Below are 18,691 nucleotides of genomic sequence, written 5' to 3' on the forward strand. Positions count from 1 at the left end.
GTATTATATTAATACTGTGTTATTGTAAACTGGTAGAATTATAATATGCAAAAAAAAAAAAAAAAAGCCTACAGATGTATTTTTAAGAACAGCATTGGTCTTTTTTCTATGTCATGGTTTAACCCTGCATCTCTCTGGTACAAGAGGTTTAGGACATTAGTATTTAGAGTCATGAAATGGAAAAAGGTGAGATTACCCCCAAAAGTCCTTTTGTATAGGTGGCAATTGGGGGTTACCTGACCTAATTATGTATTAGTACTGCTCCACATTTATTTGCTTGAAACATCACGAATGACTCCAGCTTCTGTGAACGAAGATCTGGTTTGCTTTCTCTCCAGTTCACATGGTCTCTTTCTCTCTATCAGTCACCTCTTCCCTCCCTGATATCAGATGAAAAGAGGTCCTTTGTCTTTCATGGGGACACATAGCTGTACTTGATTCTGTACCCTGCCTGTTCTGGAACGTAGAGCCCACAGCGAGGTCAGACATCAGGGTGGCATTACAGCTGCCAGGCCAACGTGAGACCGCTGCCTGGATGTCCCTGTGTTTCTGCTCTGCATACTTCCAATGTTCTCCCACTAACCACATGTGGAAATGGAACCAAGCGCAAGTTTAAGTTCTGGAAGCCATATGTGGAATGAACCACTCTCTGTGGGATTAGCCAGTGTCTGTGAGCAAGGCAGGAAGTAAGGCAAGCTATTTAATGAACTTGTGCACGCACAGAACTCCCCTGCCCTGAGGGAGGAGGCTTGCACTCAGTGACATAAGTGAATGGATTAAGTGTAAGTGTAATAAGGCAGGAAAACAAAATAAAAGGCATTTGGGTTAGAAGGGAAGAGGTTAAACTACCTCTGTTCTTAGACAACATGGTCACCTATGTAGACAATTGCAAGAAATGTACCAAAAAGCTCTCAGAACTAATAATGAGCTCAGCAAATTGTCAGGATACAAGGATACAGTAATAGGTCAACATTGACACATTTACATGTAAATCTAACATAAAAGTATGTGCAAGTATCCTACACTGGCAGAATCCATGTACTGAAAACCACAAAACACTGATTTAAAACAGTAGAGACATACTCTGTACATGGACTGGAAAACAAATATCGTTAAACTATCACTCTTTCTCAGAATGATCTACAGTGGTGATAGATCATCAGTGATAACACAGTCCCACTCAAGGTCACAGGAGAATCTTTTGACAATATGGACAAGCTGAGTCCAAGACGTGTGCATGGAGAAAAAGGAGCAGCGTAGCTGACAGAGAAGTGCAGCGCTGGAGGCTTCACCCTCAGCCCTGGCTCCTGGGTGGGGGCTTCTTCCCTCACCTGGAAGGTGATGGAACAGGGGCTGGGAGGTCTGAGCAGGGGGGTGAGGGAGCCTCTGAGACGGGTACCCAGTTTACCTGGCCTGACAGGTAGAGAACATGATCAGGTTAGAGACAGGCCAGACAGAGGAGAAGGCTTTGCCTGCCAGGGGTTGGCTGCTCTTTGTGCGCCAGTGGGGAGAAGTGGAGTAGAGGAAACACCACTGGTCCTCTGCCCAGGGGTCTCCTACACCTCCTTCCCGTGCCCCGTCCTTTCCTTCTCCTGGCCCCTCCAGGTGAGGTCCTGAGTAAGTCCTCCTCAAGGAAGAGGACACTGGGACTCCCCTCTGAGCCTTCCCCCCACCCCCAACCCTCGCCAACTCCGCTCTTACCCGTGCAGAGCAGGGGCAGCCCCCATGGGTTCCAGCCATCCCTGCTCTTTCTTCCCCACTCCGCTTTCCAGAGTGGGGAGTGAGACTCAGCTCATCCTGTGCGGGCAGGATGCAACCCATCTAGGGCCCCGGGCAGTGCAAACCTGCCACTCTCAGCTACTGACCCAGTTTCCTGTGTGGTTCAGCCTTGGCCCAGGCTCCCGGCCTGATGGTGACCAACTTCAGGGGCTGTAGGAAGATGTTTGTCCTGTTTGGGAGCAGGAGGTGTGCAGGGAGCTGGGTGCTCTTCTCCAATTATGAGAAACAGAGAGATTTAGGGGAGAGCAGGTCCTTAAACCTGCCCTTCTGCAGCCTAAGCTGGACGGATGTGGGACTGTGGTCAAGGGGTTGGCAGACTGAGTCCACTCACCAGCTGCAGAGGTGGCACTGTCCTTGGATGTCTCTTCCTCCACTGGCCACAGGGCCTCCCTCCAGCCGTGGGTGTGGGGCTCTGCCATCCTCACCTGTTGTAGGTCAGAAATGGGGAGAAGTGGCCTGGGTGCACAGGGACAGGCAGAAGACCAGCAAAGGACCAGGCCCCAGAGCACAGACCTGTCCAGGCATCCTGCAGAGGGTCCACAGAGGCCAGGGCACCCTAGGAGGAGGGTGGACGGCCAGCTGCCATCACGTTCTCTCCAGTAGACCCAGGCCATTGTGGCCACAGATTCCAACAAACATGCGAGGGCCATTCCAGAAGTAGACCCAGGCCAGCAGGCTATGGGTTCTGGCAAATGTGCGAGGGCCATTCAAGGAAGAAAGGACAGTCTTTTCAACAAATGGTGCTGGTGCAGCTGGACATCTCTATGCAAAAAAATGAACCTGTAACATCCCACTGTGCACAGAACTTCCCCCACAATGGATCACAGACAAAAATGTAAAATGATAAAACTACCATTTTACAGAAGTAAACAGAGGGTAAACATCCTCATGACCTTGGTTCAGAGAGTTCTTAGGTACAGGGCCAAATGCATGTTGGTAGCATGCACTTGCAGCCAAGTGCATGCATGCATCTCTGATGTGAGCTGCCCTGCCCTTTGACACAGCAGCCTCTGTTCCCTCTGGCTCCACCAGCTGAGCACCAAGTGCCCCCTTGTCACCCATGGGGCCCTGGCCAGGTAGTTAGCCCACTCAGCCAGAGGCAGTTTTCCTAAAGAGGCACAAGGTAGTGTTACCTTGAATAATTGCTTCTGCTTCAGGGTCCATGTGCTATGTTTGCTTCCTCTGACCGCTGTAACAAGTTATGACAAATTTAGAGGCTTAAGAGCAACAGGTTTATTTTCTTACGGTTTCAGAGGTCATTAGTCCAGAATAGGTCTCCCGTGCTCACATCCAGGTGTTTTTCAAGTCTCTGTTCCTTCCGATCCTCTAGGAGAAATTTTGTTTCCTGACCTTTCCAGCTTCTAGAGGCTGCCTGCATCCCTTGGCTGGCAGCCCCTTCCACTGGTCTTGTCACTCTGACATCTGCTCCTACTGTCACGTCTCTGACTTCCTGCCCCTATCTTTCACTGGTTAGGACCCTCAATGAGAATTGAACCCGGCTGGATAGTCAGGGTATCTCCCTGTCTCAAGGTCCTTCATTGCAGCTGTAAAGCCCCTGTCACAGTGGAAGGTAACATGCACAGAGATCCTGGGTACCTGCCTGTGAACAGCTTAGGGAGCCATTATTCTGCCTGGTCCCACAAGCTCAAATGCATTAATTCCATAAGGGCCATATGACACAGTTTTTTGTGGCCCCGGCTGATGACTTAATTGATTTGAATTCTACAAGGGTCAGCTTTCAAAAAGCTTAGAACGACAGAGGGGGTGGAAGCCCTTGTGATGAGGCAAAGCTTGGAGTCTTGTGTCTGCAAGCCAAGGAGCGCCAGGGGGAACCCTGCCCAGGCCTTAATCTAGTCTTCAGAACAGACTTTGGTCACTAAACAAGAAGAAAGACCATCCAGAAACAGAGAACATTGAGGAAAAGCTAAGAGGAAATGCTCACAGAGAGAACAGAGTAGGTGGCCCTGAGCCTCCCACTGTCCTGAATCTGTTCACGTTCCTTCCTGATGCACACTCACTGGACAGTGCTGTCCCTGAGAGGCTGCCCCGAAGGGTGGGGTTGGGCAGCTGCAGACCCCAGGGCAGGAAGCAGGACTGAGGTGGAGCTGTTGGTGCACGAGCCAGACAGTAGCACATTTTATGAACAGTGTAGTGATTTCAAATCGTGGTAAAGCAGCCACCTCCAATTCTGATGTATTTGGCCCTTGTTATGGCACAGCTGCTTCGGAAAGATACAACTTCATGTATTTATTTGTCTGGTATCTCACACATCCCAGGCCTTCCACTAAGAAGGTAGGAATCAACAGCTCGCTGTTCATAGAGAAAGGATGGATTGAAAAAGCATTTAAGTGATTGTACTGAAAACACACCTCCATACACACATGTAAATCCATATACACTTGCTCAGTTTAGAGGTTCCTATATATTCCCATTGTATTATTAGCATCATTTACAGCATCTGAATTGGGAGTGCATTTACATTATTTTGGAGTAGAGGAAGACCCATAAAACTGTAACAATACCCAGGCCTGCAGTGTTTTATCAATAAGATGATAAAGTGAAACATTGAAAAAATAATTTAGTAAAGGATAATTGAATGGCTGCCCCCAGATTTGGGCATTTAAAGTTGACCTCTATCCCCACATAAACAGGAATAGACTGCACTGAGCTGCCTAGGTGCTGCTGAGAACATTCCAGCCAGGCAGCCTCTGCCTCACTGAGCTGCAGCTTCTCCTTTGTGAAAGGGACCCAGTGACAGGATGTCCTTCAGAGGATCAAGTGACAGCTAAGAGTTAAACAGTGCTTCCAACAAGGGCTGGAGAAAAGTAAGAACTTAGAATGTTAGCCTTACAACAGAAATAACTCATTAATGCCCCACAAGAGCCATAAAAGTCAATTCCTACATCCTGGCCCCGTCGTTTTATATACGGAAATTATGCCTTAACCCTAACATGGAAAAGACACTTTTGCTCTGGACCAGTGAACACCCCTGCATGAATGCATGCAGTCCACGGCAGTCCTGGGGAATGCCTGCAAAAGCTCATCGGCATTGTTAGCACTCACTGGGGAGGAGGCCCTGTGGAGTCTGCATGACCTTCAGGGAGGAAGGGGTACATTGGGGTGGACAGCAGAAGGGGTGGGTGCCCACATCCCTCCTTTAAGGGACCTGAGAAGATGCTCTTTCTTTACCTAGAGGACTTCAATATATTTGAAACAACACCACTTCTTTTTTTTCTTTTTTCTTTCTTTCTTTTTTTTTTTTTTTTTTTTTGCTTTTTAGGGCCCCACCCAAGGTATATGGAAGTTCCCAGGCTAGGGATCGAATTGGAGCCACAGCAGTGGGGGATCTGAGTCGTGTCTGCGACCTACACCACAACTCATGGCAACACTGGATCCCCTGCCCACTGATCAAAGCCAGGGATGGAACCCACATCCTCATGGATACTAGTTGGATTTGTTTCCGCTGTGCCACAATGAGAACTCATGAAACACCACTTCTAAAGCCACTGTGGTACTGATTTCCATAGATTTTCACTATGTCCAGAACCATGAGAATACTCTAAGTCCAAGTGCTCTTTCTCAGATTTTAAGAATAGTTTTGGGATTTGTATATTTCTGAAAACAGCTTACCAGCAGTGCCCAACTTCATTCTTCATTAAAAGCACACCAACCCCTGGGAACTCAAAAAGCACAGAATACACTATGGCTTAAGGAAAAATGCCTGTTTGTGGAATTGTGATGACTCAAATGTTGCCTTTTGTGGGTGTTAACATGTTCCTCGATGTTAATAGATTTTTGCCTTAAGAAAAATAAGTATAGAAATTCGTTCTGCTCCATCTTAAATAAGACAGAGGTAACTGCTGCTTCTTGAATGGCCTCCTTCTTTAATTTTCTAAAGAAATTCAATCGGACAAACATGATCAACTCTTGGGAGACAAAAGCCTCCCCTGCCATTTAAAAGCTACACGAGATCATTTCTAAAGCTTAGTACACGCTCACCTACATCTTGTTACATGACTTTGGGCAGGAGCTTCGCAGGCTGCATTTTGGGGGTTAAAGTTTGCAGAGTCCGTACACACACTTGAAGGATCTCATTGTCTTTGTGAAGAAGGAATGGCTCTCTCTGTGGCCCGCCTCCTTTTTCCTTGTCCCCAGTGCAATTTGGGGGATTCTTAAAATATTCCTTTTGGCGAGCACCATGGACTCGCCTCCAAGAAAAACATCACTGGGAATGTTTTTATTTCAGGGTTTGTGTGGTATTCTTTGGAAATTTTTTGTAAAGGAGAGTTCTAGCAGCTCTTTAAAATTAGATGGTTGTATGTGGCCCCGTTAGTCATATCCAAAAAATTATGGTGATTTTATAACAAAATTCAAACTGAATTTTTACTTAATCTTTAAAAAAAAAATAAACAACTTTGTTTTTAGTTTCTACTTGTTTGCAGCAGTTCCTACTTCCATCGTTAATGCTGCTGTTTTCATCAAAGAGAAAAACTTGTGTTTTTCCTGCTCTGTGACCGAATTGTCTGTCAGAAACATAGAAATTTGGACTGTGTCCTCTTCACCAGAGATGGGAATTAATACAACAGAAAAACAGAGAAATCCATTCGACCAAATTGTCCCTTTAGACTGAAGATTTCTTGTTACATTTTATTAAGGATGGTGCCATTAAAATTCTTCCCATCTTCTCACTTGCATGTGTTTAGTGTTTCCTATACCCTTCCTGACTCACCTGCAATTCTGCTCTGCCTATACCCCACCTCTGCTCAGGGAATGGAATGGCCCATGACCTCTTCTCCCTGCTGGCTCCCACTCCCTGTGGCTCTGTCCCCCTTTCAGAGACATGCAGAGTGGTGAGGAGTGACTCAGCCTGTATTTAGGTTAAAAAGTATTGACTCTGACCACTTTTGCTTAAAGGCTGGATATAGCGTTTTAAAATAAATTGGTTGTAAAGGCAAATACAGGGCAAAGAGGCTAAATTGGTTAGTTAGCCACATTTCCAGGCAGTTCACTCTGAACAGGGGAACAGAAAAATACTTTATAATCAAGTGCTTCATAAAGCAAAAAATGATGTCACAGTGGGCCAGCTGTCTTGAAATCATGTGGCTCGGCTCAGTGTTCCTATGTGGAACTCAGCAAGCAATGAGTTTGATAAGAGGCGTGTTGTGGGCATGAGCAGGGAATCAGATTTCTGAGTTGAGAGTGCCCCTGCTGCCCGTGCCTCTCGTGGCACTCTGAAGAGTGCTTAGTCATTCTCCTGAACTTGCGGCCAGTGGCAGAGCCGGCCTGGAGTCCCGGGCTCTCCCTGATGGTCTAGCCCACACTGCCTCCCTGAAGCTATTTGAAGGGAATCTTCTCAAAACCACTTTCTCTCTTCTATTTTTAAGCCTTAGATTGACAGATTAACTTTGAATAATTTTTAGACAGAATGTACTTTATATACCACACTTGTCACCAGGATTTTTGAGCTGTTAAGTCGTCTAGCAAACATCCACTGGCTGCAACCATGTGCTAAATGTTGATGACACAAGATCTGCAGCTGGGGTGTTTGGACCTTCTTTGGCTTGATTCTAAAGTTATTTTTACTCTGCCACAGATTATACTTCGATAAAGTACTTATATATTAGAAAATGTTTTCACATCTACAATCTCAAGGGCCCTGTGAGATAAGAAACAGTACTGTTTAGTGGTGGAGACACTAGGCTAAAGCTCATCTGACTTGGATGTGACTGTTGGAAACAGTCCCTATAAAGATATTATCCTGAGGCACTGGCTGTGAAGTGTCACCTAGTTGAAAGTTTTGTGTTATTTGAGTCATGGATTCTGTTTGTGGACAGAGCGAGCCTGTCTTCTCTGCTCCACTTCCTGGAGATGGATCCTGGAACTGCCAGGCTTCTTCTTTGCCACCCCTCATGAAGCTGATGACCCCGGGGGCCACAGGAGTAGTGGGTGAGTCTGTATCCTCCACCCCCACCGTCCTTCTGCTCATCCTGGCCAGACAGGGGTGGTGCTTTCCCAGCTCCATAATCTCAAGACTGAGGACAGATAGGAAAAAGCGGTTCACTTAGAAAATAAGGGCTTTAGCCTTGCTCTTCATGAGAACATTGGAAAAGATGCATGAGCAGGACTGTAATTGCCACCTCAGAGTGACTGGGGGTGGAGTTTAAGGACTGAAAGTTGTTTTCAGAGTGAGGAGGCCATGAAGTCACCTGGAAGGCAGCCATTGATGGGGTTATGAATGAAGTTTCACCATCATTTTAGAATTCATCACTTTACATTAATAATTGGTTCTTCAGCTGTCAAGGGTGCATAGACAGAATCTGCTTAACACACCTGGAATGGAAGAGCTAGCACTGGGGTCTCAGGGCTAAGGCTTCAGGAGAGAAAGCCCAGGGTAAAGAAGCCGGGGCGTGAGGACAGGAGCTTGGGGAGCCACCAGGACCTTTCCCTGGAGCATGGAGTGGATTGCAGCAGGCAGAGCAGAAGCAGAGGGTCTGGAAGGAGGCAGATCATCTGGGTGAGAAGTTCTAGTGGGCCGTGACCAGGGTCAGATTGGTGCACGTTTTAGGAAGGGCTAACAGGATTAGATAATGTGGTATGTGCAGATAGAGCAGTCGAGATGCCTCCTGCCTAAATTATTTCACCTGAGCACCTGTAAATGGTCAAAATTCTATAGAGGAGGTGGCTGTGCTAGGTACTGACTGAGATGGGAACATTGAGGGAGAGAGATGTTTGCAGGTACAAAATTCTGGTTTATACATACAGGGTGTCTATTAAACAACCACATAAACATATCACATCAAGTTATATAGAATGTGCATTTCAAATTATATTTTCCATAATTCATTGTTTATTTGTTTATTCAGGGCAAAACTTAAGACAGGTTAGATCTCCTTTGGGGAACCATTAGCATGTAGGTGGTGTTCAGATCTTGGTACCTGGGGAGTGAGTGCAGAATGAAGGGAGAAGTCCTGGAGTTTAGGACTGAGCCCTGGAGGGTTGATGCTCAGTCACAGAGGACCCTCCCTCTGGAAGGAGAGTGTGTTTGGCTGGGTTGAATTTCGGTGAAAGGTAAACAAGATGAGGACAGAGGAATGACTGTTGGGTTTGACCAGATGGATGTGGTCAGAGACCTTTGGCGTGTCAAGTTTAATGATGAGGTGGGTTGAAGAGTTGATAGTAGGTAAGGAAGTAGAAACAGTGAGTGCAGAACTGTCTGCGTCCCTCAGTATCTGGACAGGGCAGCAAGTCGAAGGATGGTTTTCCTGGGGCTTAGAGTTTGGTTTTGTTAGCATGAGTTGGGAGTAGTCTGATGAAGCACCTGAACCTGTTGGCTCATCAGGGGAAGTTACTGTATTTGGCAAACATTGTACATGCCCAAGGCTGCAAACGAGGAGTCTGAGTGATTCTGCTTATTTGATGCTTGTTGCTGCCCATCCTTTTCAAAATACGGCCTTCAGGTGTTTCAGTTTCTGTTTTGTTCTGTTTGACTTGGGACAACTGAATAGAAATGCCAGCTGTTAAGTTTGCTAAACTATCTCTTCCTCGATTTATGCTTAAGAATCTCAGACTTCAGCTTAGTCCATGCAGAACTGACTCACAAATAAAGCTCATTTTTAGAAAAAATTTCAAGTACATTAGGGTACATCTTTATTATTTAACCTTTGAAACTTTCTCTTGAGTCCTAACTTTCACCTCTGTCTCTGGCATCTCAATGAAGCAGTTCTCGCTTTCAACAAAAGCACAGGTTATCTTACCTTCAGGTTCTCATCAGAAGATGCGACCATGCATTTTCATTCTCTGGAGCTTTTTGAAAATAAGATACCTTTCAGTGACCTTGGGGATACTGCTGACTGTCCATTCTTTAGGTTTCTAAGCTCTATTCCTGAGTTAGAATAGGTTGCCACAGAACATTGTACCTGAGCTCTGCTCATCTCTGCACATGTTGCACTCTGTGAATTGTGCTTCATTGAGAATGTTAGATTTTTGAAGAGAGCCGATATAAGAAATACTGGGTTTCAAAAACTGTTTTTCAAACTATAATTAACATTTTGCTACCTGATACTCGTATGTATGAGCCACACAATGCATTTCTAAAATTCATTGCTCTGAAAGGTTCTCTACAGAAAAACCTCTGTGTACCAGAGAGTAAGAAATGTGTAACTGAAAGTGATCTTGTCAACTGAAATAACAGCTTGCCTCAGCTGCGTGGTAGACCTATTTCTTAGTTTTTTTGAATTGGTCCTTATTCTTTGGCAAGAGCAAATATCCTCGGCTTGAATATGAAAGCTCTGCATAACCTAGTGATTTGTCAACCCTGGTGGTGCTCATGGAGTTCACAGACTAGAGATGTTAGCCTTGACACACAAAGTGGTTGTAGCATCTCTGGCTGTGGGGCAGGACAAAGTGCTTTGTCCTTGAGCATTTATCTTATGCATAGGACTTTTTTCCTTTTAGGCATTTCTGGTATTCCGGGAACACCTTTTGGAAATAGAACTATTTCAGTTGTCAAATTGCAAACAATATTTCTGGTAGTAAAACTCGTATCAAGACAGCCATACCATCCTTGGCACAAGGGCCTTCAGCAGTACAGAAACTGTTTCAAACATTAAAGCAGCACCATCTTGGCAGACACTGATTATGTAGTGATTGCAGGCTCTCCAAGGGCAGAGGCTGCGCCTGTCTTTACATAAGTACGTGGCCCAGGACTCAGGGTGGGCCATGAGACACAACGCTTTCTAGTTGAATGAATGAGTGAGAAGATGGATGACCAAACATACTGCCATTTCTTTTAAAAATCTCAGAATTTCTTCTTGCCTCTGATGAGATAAAAATGTCATATAAAAATATTGTACATCATTATAAATTACAAAAGTACCCATGTAGTTCATGTGTTTCTTGTTAAAATTCATGAAAATAAGATGACCTGATGCTCATTTAAGAAAAAATATTGTACATCATTATAAATTACAAAAGTACCCATGTAGTTCATGTGTTTCTTGTTAAAATTCATGAAAATAAGATGACCTGATGCTCATTTAAGAAAAAATCTTTATAACTCAAATTCATGGAAAGAACAAAAACAGTGATTGCTCTTAGTAGCCATAATATTTGGTTTATTGTCTATGATGGTAATAATAATTTCTACTTTGTTTTCATACAGCAAAGTGATGTTTCTGCTATTTATTTAAGTTACATTGGAATGTGTTATATTTATTTCTTTGTTTTCATTTTGATAAGAAAAGTAGAGCTTGTGTTATTTATAAAGATGTTTGGACTCCACATTTAAGTACACTGGTGAAAGGCCGGGTCACCCTGGTCTCTACTTAGCAATATGTAAAAAGTAGCTAATCGTGTGCAGTGAAGCTTGAAAATCCAAGAATAATCCATTTGCATTTTTGCAGCCTGGAAAAGATTGGGTAAAATATAAGCAGAATAAATCTAACTTGAATGCCTGCATATGATACAGCCAAACTTTTTTGTCAGAATGTTCAAGTACATATCAACATGTAGCTTCTTTTTTCCTCTTACCATCTGGTATTTAGTCTCTGTCAGTTAATATCTCTTAAAAAGGGAAAAGAATCTTAACTACTTATTTTTAGTACTTTATTGCTTATTTTTTCTGTCTTGGTTAAATAGGTTGTGTTAAGTTTTTAGTTTCCTGCCCCCTCCCCCCTTTTTTGGAGACAGCTGGAGCAGTGCTTTTTAAACCTGAATAACATATGAATCACTTGGGGGTCTTGTTAAAGTACTGATTCTGACTCCGTGTATCTGGGTCTCAGGCTTCCTCATTCACTCTCAACTCCCAGGTGATGTGTGGGCTGGTGGTCACGGGGAGGGGCCATGCCCAACAAATGTGTCTGAGGGTAGAAGTGGTGCTGATTGCAGAGGATGTTGGTCACACAGGAAAGTTAAAAGATGTAGGGCTATCCTGTCAGGAGACTTACCTGCACTCAGTTTGTCAGTGTAATAGTCCTTTGTGGAAACTGAGACTGGTACACTTTTAATAAATTTTCCCAGTCCCAGTGCTTGAAAGTGGTGAAGGTTGAGTTGAATTCAGCCTTTCCTCCATTCTAGCCCATGTACTTTCTGGCATCTACTTCCAGAAATAGCCTCAAGAATACTTTTATCTTTTGTTGCCTTAAACATTGATATGTTCGGTCTGTTACTGCACACCCCCCCTTGTGTGTTTTTAAAAGATTCAGGGATTAGAGCATGGACTGTAACACTAACATTGCCACTGCTGAGCTTCGTGACGGGTAAGGTGGTGTGTGACCAGTGAGCTCTCAGCAAACATTAATCACCGATAGTATTAAGCAGGCATTTTGTTTTGTTTTGTTTTTGTTTGTTTTTTTTTTGTTTTGTTTTTGTCTTTTTGCCATCTCTTGAACCGCTCCTGCGGCATATGGAGGTTCCCGGGTTAGGGGTCTAATCGGAGCTGTAGCCGCCAGCATACGCCAGAGCCACAGCAACGCAGGATCCAAGCCGCGTCTGCGACCTACACCACAGCTCACGGCAACGCCGGAACCTTGACCCACTGAGCAAGGGCAAGGATCGAACCCGCAACCTCATGGTTCCTAGTCGGATTCGTTAACCACTGCGCCACAATGGGAACTCCCAGCAGGCATTTTTTTGACACCTATCACTAGTCTTCATTCAAATCATAACCTGTGTGAACCTTGAAAACACAATGCCAAGTGAAAGAGACCAAAGGTCACACATGGCAGGGTTGCTGGTCACGTGCTATATCTGGAACAGGAAAATCCTCACACAGAAGGTGGATCAGTATTGCCAGGAGTGGCGTGGGGAGGAAAACAAGGAATAATTACTGCGTGGGTACAGGGTGTATTCCTGGGCTGATTCAAAAGTTTCAAAAGTAGGAAGAGGCAGTGGTTGCATAACATTGTGAATACACTAAACGCCACTGAGATGTACACTTTAAAATGCGTAATTGTGTATTATGTGAATTTCACCTCAAGTTTTTAAAATCACATGGAAAATTACCTCATTGAGGCAGACTACTGAATAGGTTTGTATTTTTTAAATGACTTAATGGCATTATAGAAAGCATTTCTTGATGTTTGAGATGTGTTGGAAATACTTACTTTGGAACAAATATTGTTGCCTTGAAATTTTGCCAGTTCAAGTTGGTCTTTCTGGAAGACCAGACCTCCTCTGCTTTCTGGCTCCAAAGTGTTTAGGACATAAGCATCCTATTATATGGTTATTACAAGTTATGCTATTGATAGCCTCAATTTTCTCTTCTAAAACTTAACCTAGAAATAACTTTATTGCCTCAATTTCATTAACTATGAATACTTTCATAATCTATAATGATACGTAATGTTTTCATATGACAAAGAGGTTAACTAACTTACTTCTTGTCTAAAGAGATGGACATTGGTTTAACCCAGTTGCCTAAGGTTCTGTATCCCAATTGTGGAAGAAACACAAAAATTGTTATTCTAGAAGAAGTCAAAGCAGTGTACCTAGTAGCAATTTCTGTTAAGGTTTTGTTGTTTGAGAAAATCAATTACTCTCATAACTAAGGCAAAGAATCTATAAAATCTGATGAGAAAAATATAATTTTATTTTTATAATTTTATTGTTAGCTTAAAACAGCAAAAAAATTAGTAGTGGCCATTTTTTGTTACTCTTGGATAGGGAAGAAGACGTTTGCAAATGCTGAGTGTATGTTTCTATGCCTTCACAGAATCTTACAGCCAAGTTTTTTACTGAAGTGGGTGTGAGGAAGGACAGAAGGGCAGAGTGATTAAGACAAGCCCAGTCTCTCTTCAGTGATTAGAGAATAACATGTACTTTTGAACTGTTTGGAATTAACCAGATTTCTGTATGACAGTTTTGTGGCACAAACTTCTAACCATCAGATTCGAATTTAAATTACTCAGTTTAGCGTTTTATACAATATGAAGTCTTTTGTATGCAAAGAATATTGTTGACTTATCCCACAAAGAAGCCCTCCGTTCCCCTTTGTTTCCTTTAGTTGCTATATTATCATTAGTATTCTTAGGACTGGAATTGAAGTTGAATTTAAAGTTATATACGATAGATAAGTTAAAAACAATGATTGATTAGCCTGGCTATTCAGAAACTTGGAGTGAGCAATACCACAATTACAGTAAGACATTATGAATGTTAATGTTTTCAACACAATTAGTAATGCTTTCAAGTAAGTTAAATGAGCTCCCTCTTCCAGTTGTAATTATTCATACTGATAGTGAATCATCATCATCATCTGGAGTCATTCAGCTTTTCAAGTGCAACCTACAGTCCCTTGCTTTTCCTCTCATCCTAGCCTTCTGACATCACTTACACACTGAAATAACTGCTGTTTTCCCTCTCTGTCGCTCTCTTTTTCAAAAAATCTTTTTAGGGCCATACTCGCAGCATATGGAGGTTCCCAGGATAGGGGTTGCCTACTGGCCTACACTACAGCCGGCCTACACCACAGCCACAGCAGCATAGGATCTGAACCAAGCACCACAGCTAATGGCAACGCTGGATCCTTAACCCACTGAGGTCGAATCTTCGTCCTCATGGATGCTAGTCAGATTCATTTCCACTGAGCCATGACAAGAACTCCTGTTTTCCCTCTCTTTAACTTTTTCTTTGAGAAGTCAAAAATTAAGGGTACCTTGTTTACTGTTTTTTGCTTATTAAATATGCTGTGAATCAATTTTTAAGACTGCTAAAGAAAATTTCTTAGGCAATTAAGAAAACATTAAGAAATTAAGGTGAATGTTAATGAAAAAATTAATTTGATTGATTCTGGTCCAGAAAGTGGCATTTGCTAATCCTGGGCTAGAGTTCTTTTGGTCCTTTAGAATTTTCAAATTATTCTCTGGGGAATAGCAAGTTGAAGCACTTAATAAAAGCTTGTGACAACTAGCCAGCACCAATACTAAATAACAGTGGATACTTTTTTACTTAAAGCAAACAAAACCTTATGCTTTCCACAGATACATTAATTTATATACAAGAACAATTTGGGTTTATGCTATTATAATAAACCAAATTAATCTGTCTCACAAAGTTGTGAGAGCAACTTTAATGCTCTCAGTGTTCCTCTTCTGCATTGTATTGGAAGTTCTAGCCAGTGCAATAAGGTAAGAAAAAAATAGGCATACAGATTGGGAAAGGAAAAAATAAAACTGTCTATTCACATAAGACATGATTATCTATGTAGAAAATATCAACAGGTCTACAGAAAAGCTCCTACAACTAGTAAGTTGAGTTAAGCAAGGTTACAGGTTACAAGATCAATATACAAAATTTGGTTATATTACTGTATAGTAGCAGAGAACATCTGAAATTATAATTTTTTAAAATGCTGTTTATATTAGCAACCCCAGAAGTTGAAATATTTAACTTTAAATCTGACAAAATATTTGCACGATCTGTGTGCTGAAAACTACCAAGCTCTTAAAAAGACCTAAGTAAAAGGAAAGAGATAATATGTTCATAAATTGGGAAACTCAATATTTTTAAGCTGCCAGTTCTCCCCGTTTTCATCTATAGAATCAGCTCAGTTCCAGTTGCAAGTCCAGCAGGATGTTTTTATAGATTGATGAGCTGGTTCTAGGGGCAGAGCCCTTTTGAAAGAGAAGCACTAAGTTGGAGAGGCACACAATAGAGGAATCTGGGTGAAAATAGGAATGCTGTACTGTTTTGGCAACTCTTTTTTTTCTTTTTTTCTTTTTGCCTTTTCTTGGGCTGCACTCATGGCATATGGAGGTTCCAGGCTAGGGGTCTAATCAGACCTGTAGCCTCCGGCCTACATCAGAGCCACAGCAACTCAGGATCCAAGTCGCATCTGTGACCTACACCACAGCTCGTGGCAATGCCCAGATCCTTAACCCTCTGAGCAAGGCCAGGGATGGAACCTGAAACCTCATTGTTCCTAGTCGGATTCATTAACCGCTGAGCCATGACGGGAACTCCTTTTTTCTTTTTCTTTTTTTTTTTTTTTTGCCTGGCAACTCTTTTTTAAGTGTAAAATTACTGCAAATGAAATGCTTTTAGAATCAAATATAATTTATGAGGCCTCTAATAGAAAATGGCACTCCCTGCTGGGTTGTTTCCCAGCCCAGAGTCTCACTCCTAAAATATCCTTCTGATATTTTATTTACATATTTCTAAATAAAATGCTTTTCCTGCTACTTTTGGATTTTTTTTTTTCACTTTTAGACATAAAAGTGGACTTCATTACTTGTGGGTTTCATTCTATGGAAGGTTAAAATATGATTGTATAGCTTTCACTACTGCATACACACCCCCTCTTCATCCACCCAATATGGTTCTGATTTTTGTTTAACATGTTATATATGTGTATGAACACTTACATATTCATACCCACACACACACACACACACACACACACACAGTGTGTGCTGTTTGAAATGAGCCTTGTGATGGGCTGTGATTCTCATTTATTTCTGATCATTTTTGTTTGCTTTTCCTGAGCTAATCATTGACAGTTTTTTCCATTGCTTAGTTTTCTGTGTACCTATCACTACCTCACTGCAAAAATATCTAAAGGCATTGTAATTCTTCTTCAAGACTGTCTACATGTCAGATAATCTTCCAGTCCCATTGATTTTTCTTGGAGGCACTGCCCACGACTGCGTTGTTGTTCTGCTCCCTGTGAGACTGGTTCTCCCTGGGTCTGCAGGGCAGCTCTTATCCTGGGGCTGCCTATCACTGTCATCCCAGGAGTCCCCTTTTTGTTTGATTTGGTCTTTGATTTAATGCTAAAGGATTTTATCAAACGGGTATAAAGTTGTGTTTAATAATGGGGACTGAAAGCTGGTTGAAATTGTTTGCCTGACTGTATGGGTAATCTGGTTTGACACAGGGAGGCCCAGGCATCTGAGTCTGTATGTGTTTCTTCCCTGGGCTGATATGTGTCCCCAGAAAAGACGGGCCCGTGTCTTGTCATGGGGTTCTGTGCTCGAGTCCTGTATGCGGGCTGTCCTGGAGTTTTCCCTGCTGCTCCTCACCACTGCTACCAGAACAGCTGTCTGACTTGACTTTAGTCTTGCTCCAGTGGGCGGGAGGATGGGCGGGGCGGGGGAGGTGGGAGATTTCTTCTTTTCACTCTGTCCTATGCCATGTTGTCAGAGGCTTCTAGTACCACCAGTTTCTCTGCCTTTCTGGGACTGTGTGCAGGGAGTTGGATGCTTCCTATGACTCCCTCTCTAGACACTTACTTTCAAGCTTTCTTTCGCCTTCTAAGATGATTACCATTTATCCCTCTGCTTTGCAACTTTCAGAATATCATCATCTTTGATCTGCCATGACCTCTTTCCCCATTCCTCTGAGTGCCATATTTTTGTGGAGTATTAGGAGATGATGAAGATGAGTTATGTTTACTTTGCTACACTTAGCCATAGTTGGCTTTGTTTTCCTTCCTTGTGTTTGATGCTATTCTTAATGTGCATTTAATCTCAGAGACATTGTCTGGCTTGGTTCACTGTAGCTACACTCCACACCTTGTTCAAAGAGAATGAGTATATGGATATAAACCAAGAGAAAACCATTTGGATTTTGCCTGGTGTGGGATTAATTGCATAGTCAGCCCTACATTATGAAAAGCTGTCTCATCATTTACTATTAATCTAATAATAAGGCAAGAAAATGGATCTTATTTAAATTCATCAACAGATTCAAGTTTTATGAGTGAAAATTTTGTTTATTTGGCCAAGCCCGCAGCATGCAAAAATTCCAGAGCCAGGTATCAAACCCATGCCACAACAGTGACCTGAGCCACAGCAGTGATAGCACCAGATCCTTAACTGCTAGGCTACTAGGGAACTCCATGAGTAACAATTTTAAAGTCAGAAATACCACATTCATTTGCAGTGGATGCTAAAATAACTCAGCTTTCAAGGACTATACACATGGGGTTTGATCCTCTGTATTCATGCAACCCCATTTTTGGCTTTATATAACTTCTCAATTATTTTCATTCTATCACATACATTGTGAGAAATATGTTGGGTTAACCTTTTATTTTTAAGTACTGTTGCAGCCTTAACTGCAATCTTGCAGAGTAGATTTTCCCTAGTTTGAACACTCTACTAAGGTAAAGATAAGTCTAGGTCATGAAGGAACTAAAGCAAAAAATTTGTACTCTCTTTTGAATTTGAAGATTTTGTTACAATCAAATTAGTGTTTTCTGCTATCTTTGTACAGTATTCATTCCTGGGATGCCTACATAAATTAAATTTATTAATTCACTTAACAAAATGCTACTGTAGATTCCTTCTTGTTTTATTTTCATAACATTTAGAAGTGGACAAATTGAGAGAACATAAATTTTCTCCAAGAGATTGTTTAAATTCAGTTGACATTTTAATGTGGATTACATTTGAACTCAAATGCCACAGGCACTTTTAAGACTGGTTTCCTGGATTCTCTCACTGCTACATTGTGTTTCTCACTGTACTGTTCTTTCACATGTGTTGTGTCTTAAATGAACCTGATTTTGAAACCTTCTGTATTTTATTTCCTGCATTTATCATATGAGTTTGTAGGGAACTAACGTGTCTCTGTAAATGATAACATACATTAACTGAGTAAGAGTAAGGCAAACACTGTGTGATTTAAATGGATTATTTCAACTACCCATAAGGAGCTGTGTACAAACATCATTTCAGTATAGAGTTACCAGTTACCAATTTTCTAATACCTTCTTTCCTTGAATTTAAGGGCTTTTTGTTTGTTTGTTTTATTGGTTAGCAGTAAAAATCAGGGGGAAGCAAAAAGAGACTTCAATGACAAAATGCTCGTGTATGCACAGATTTAACTGAAGATGGACCAGGGTCCCTGAGAACCCAACTCATTGCTTTCTCGCTAATGGAGACAGATTTTCCCACGCTGTACTCCATTCCCA

General features: G+C 42.3%; 1 protein-coding gene across 17 annotated transcripts in view; it reads left to right on the forward strand.

Moving 5' to 3' along the window:
- The window catches only part of MCPH1 (microcephalin 1), a 251,965-nt gene that overhangs the window by 67,114 nt on the left and 166,160 nt on the right, over positions 1-18,691 (forward strand). The window lies entirely within an intron of this gene.

This window comes from Sus scrofa, chromosome 15 (genome assembly GCF_054392235.1).
Source record: "Sus scrofa isolate SSC_HxYL_T2T_F1_AM1 chromosome 15, Sscrofa_HxYL_maternal_Yorkshire_Landrace_v2.0, whole genome shotgun sequence".
NCBI lineage: Eukaryota > Metazoa > Chordata > Mammalia > Artiodactyla > Suidae > Sus > Sus scrofa.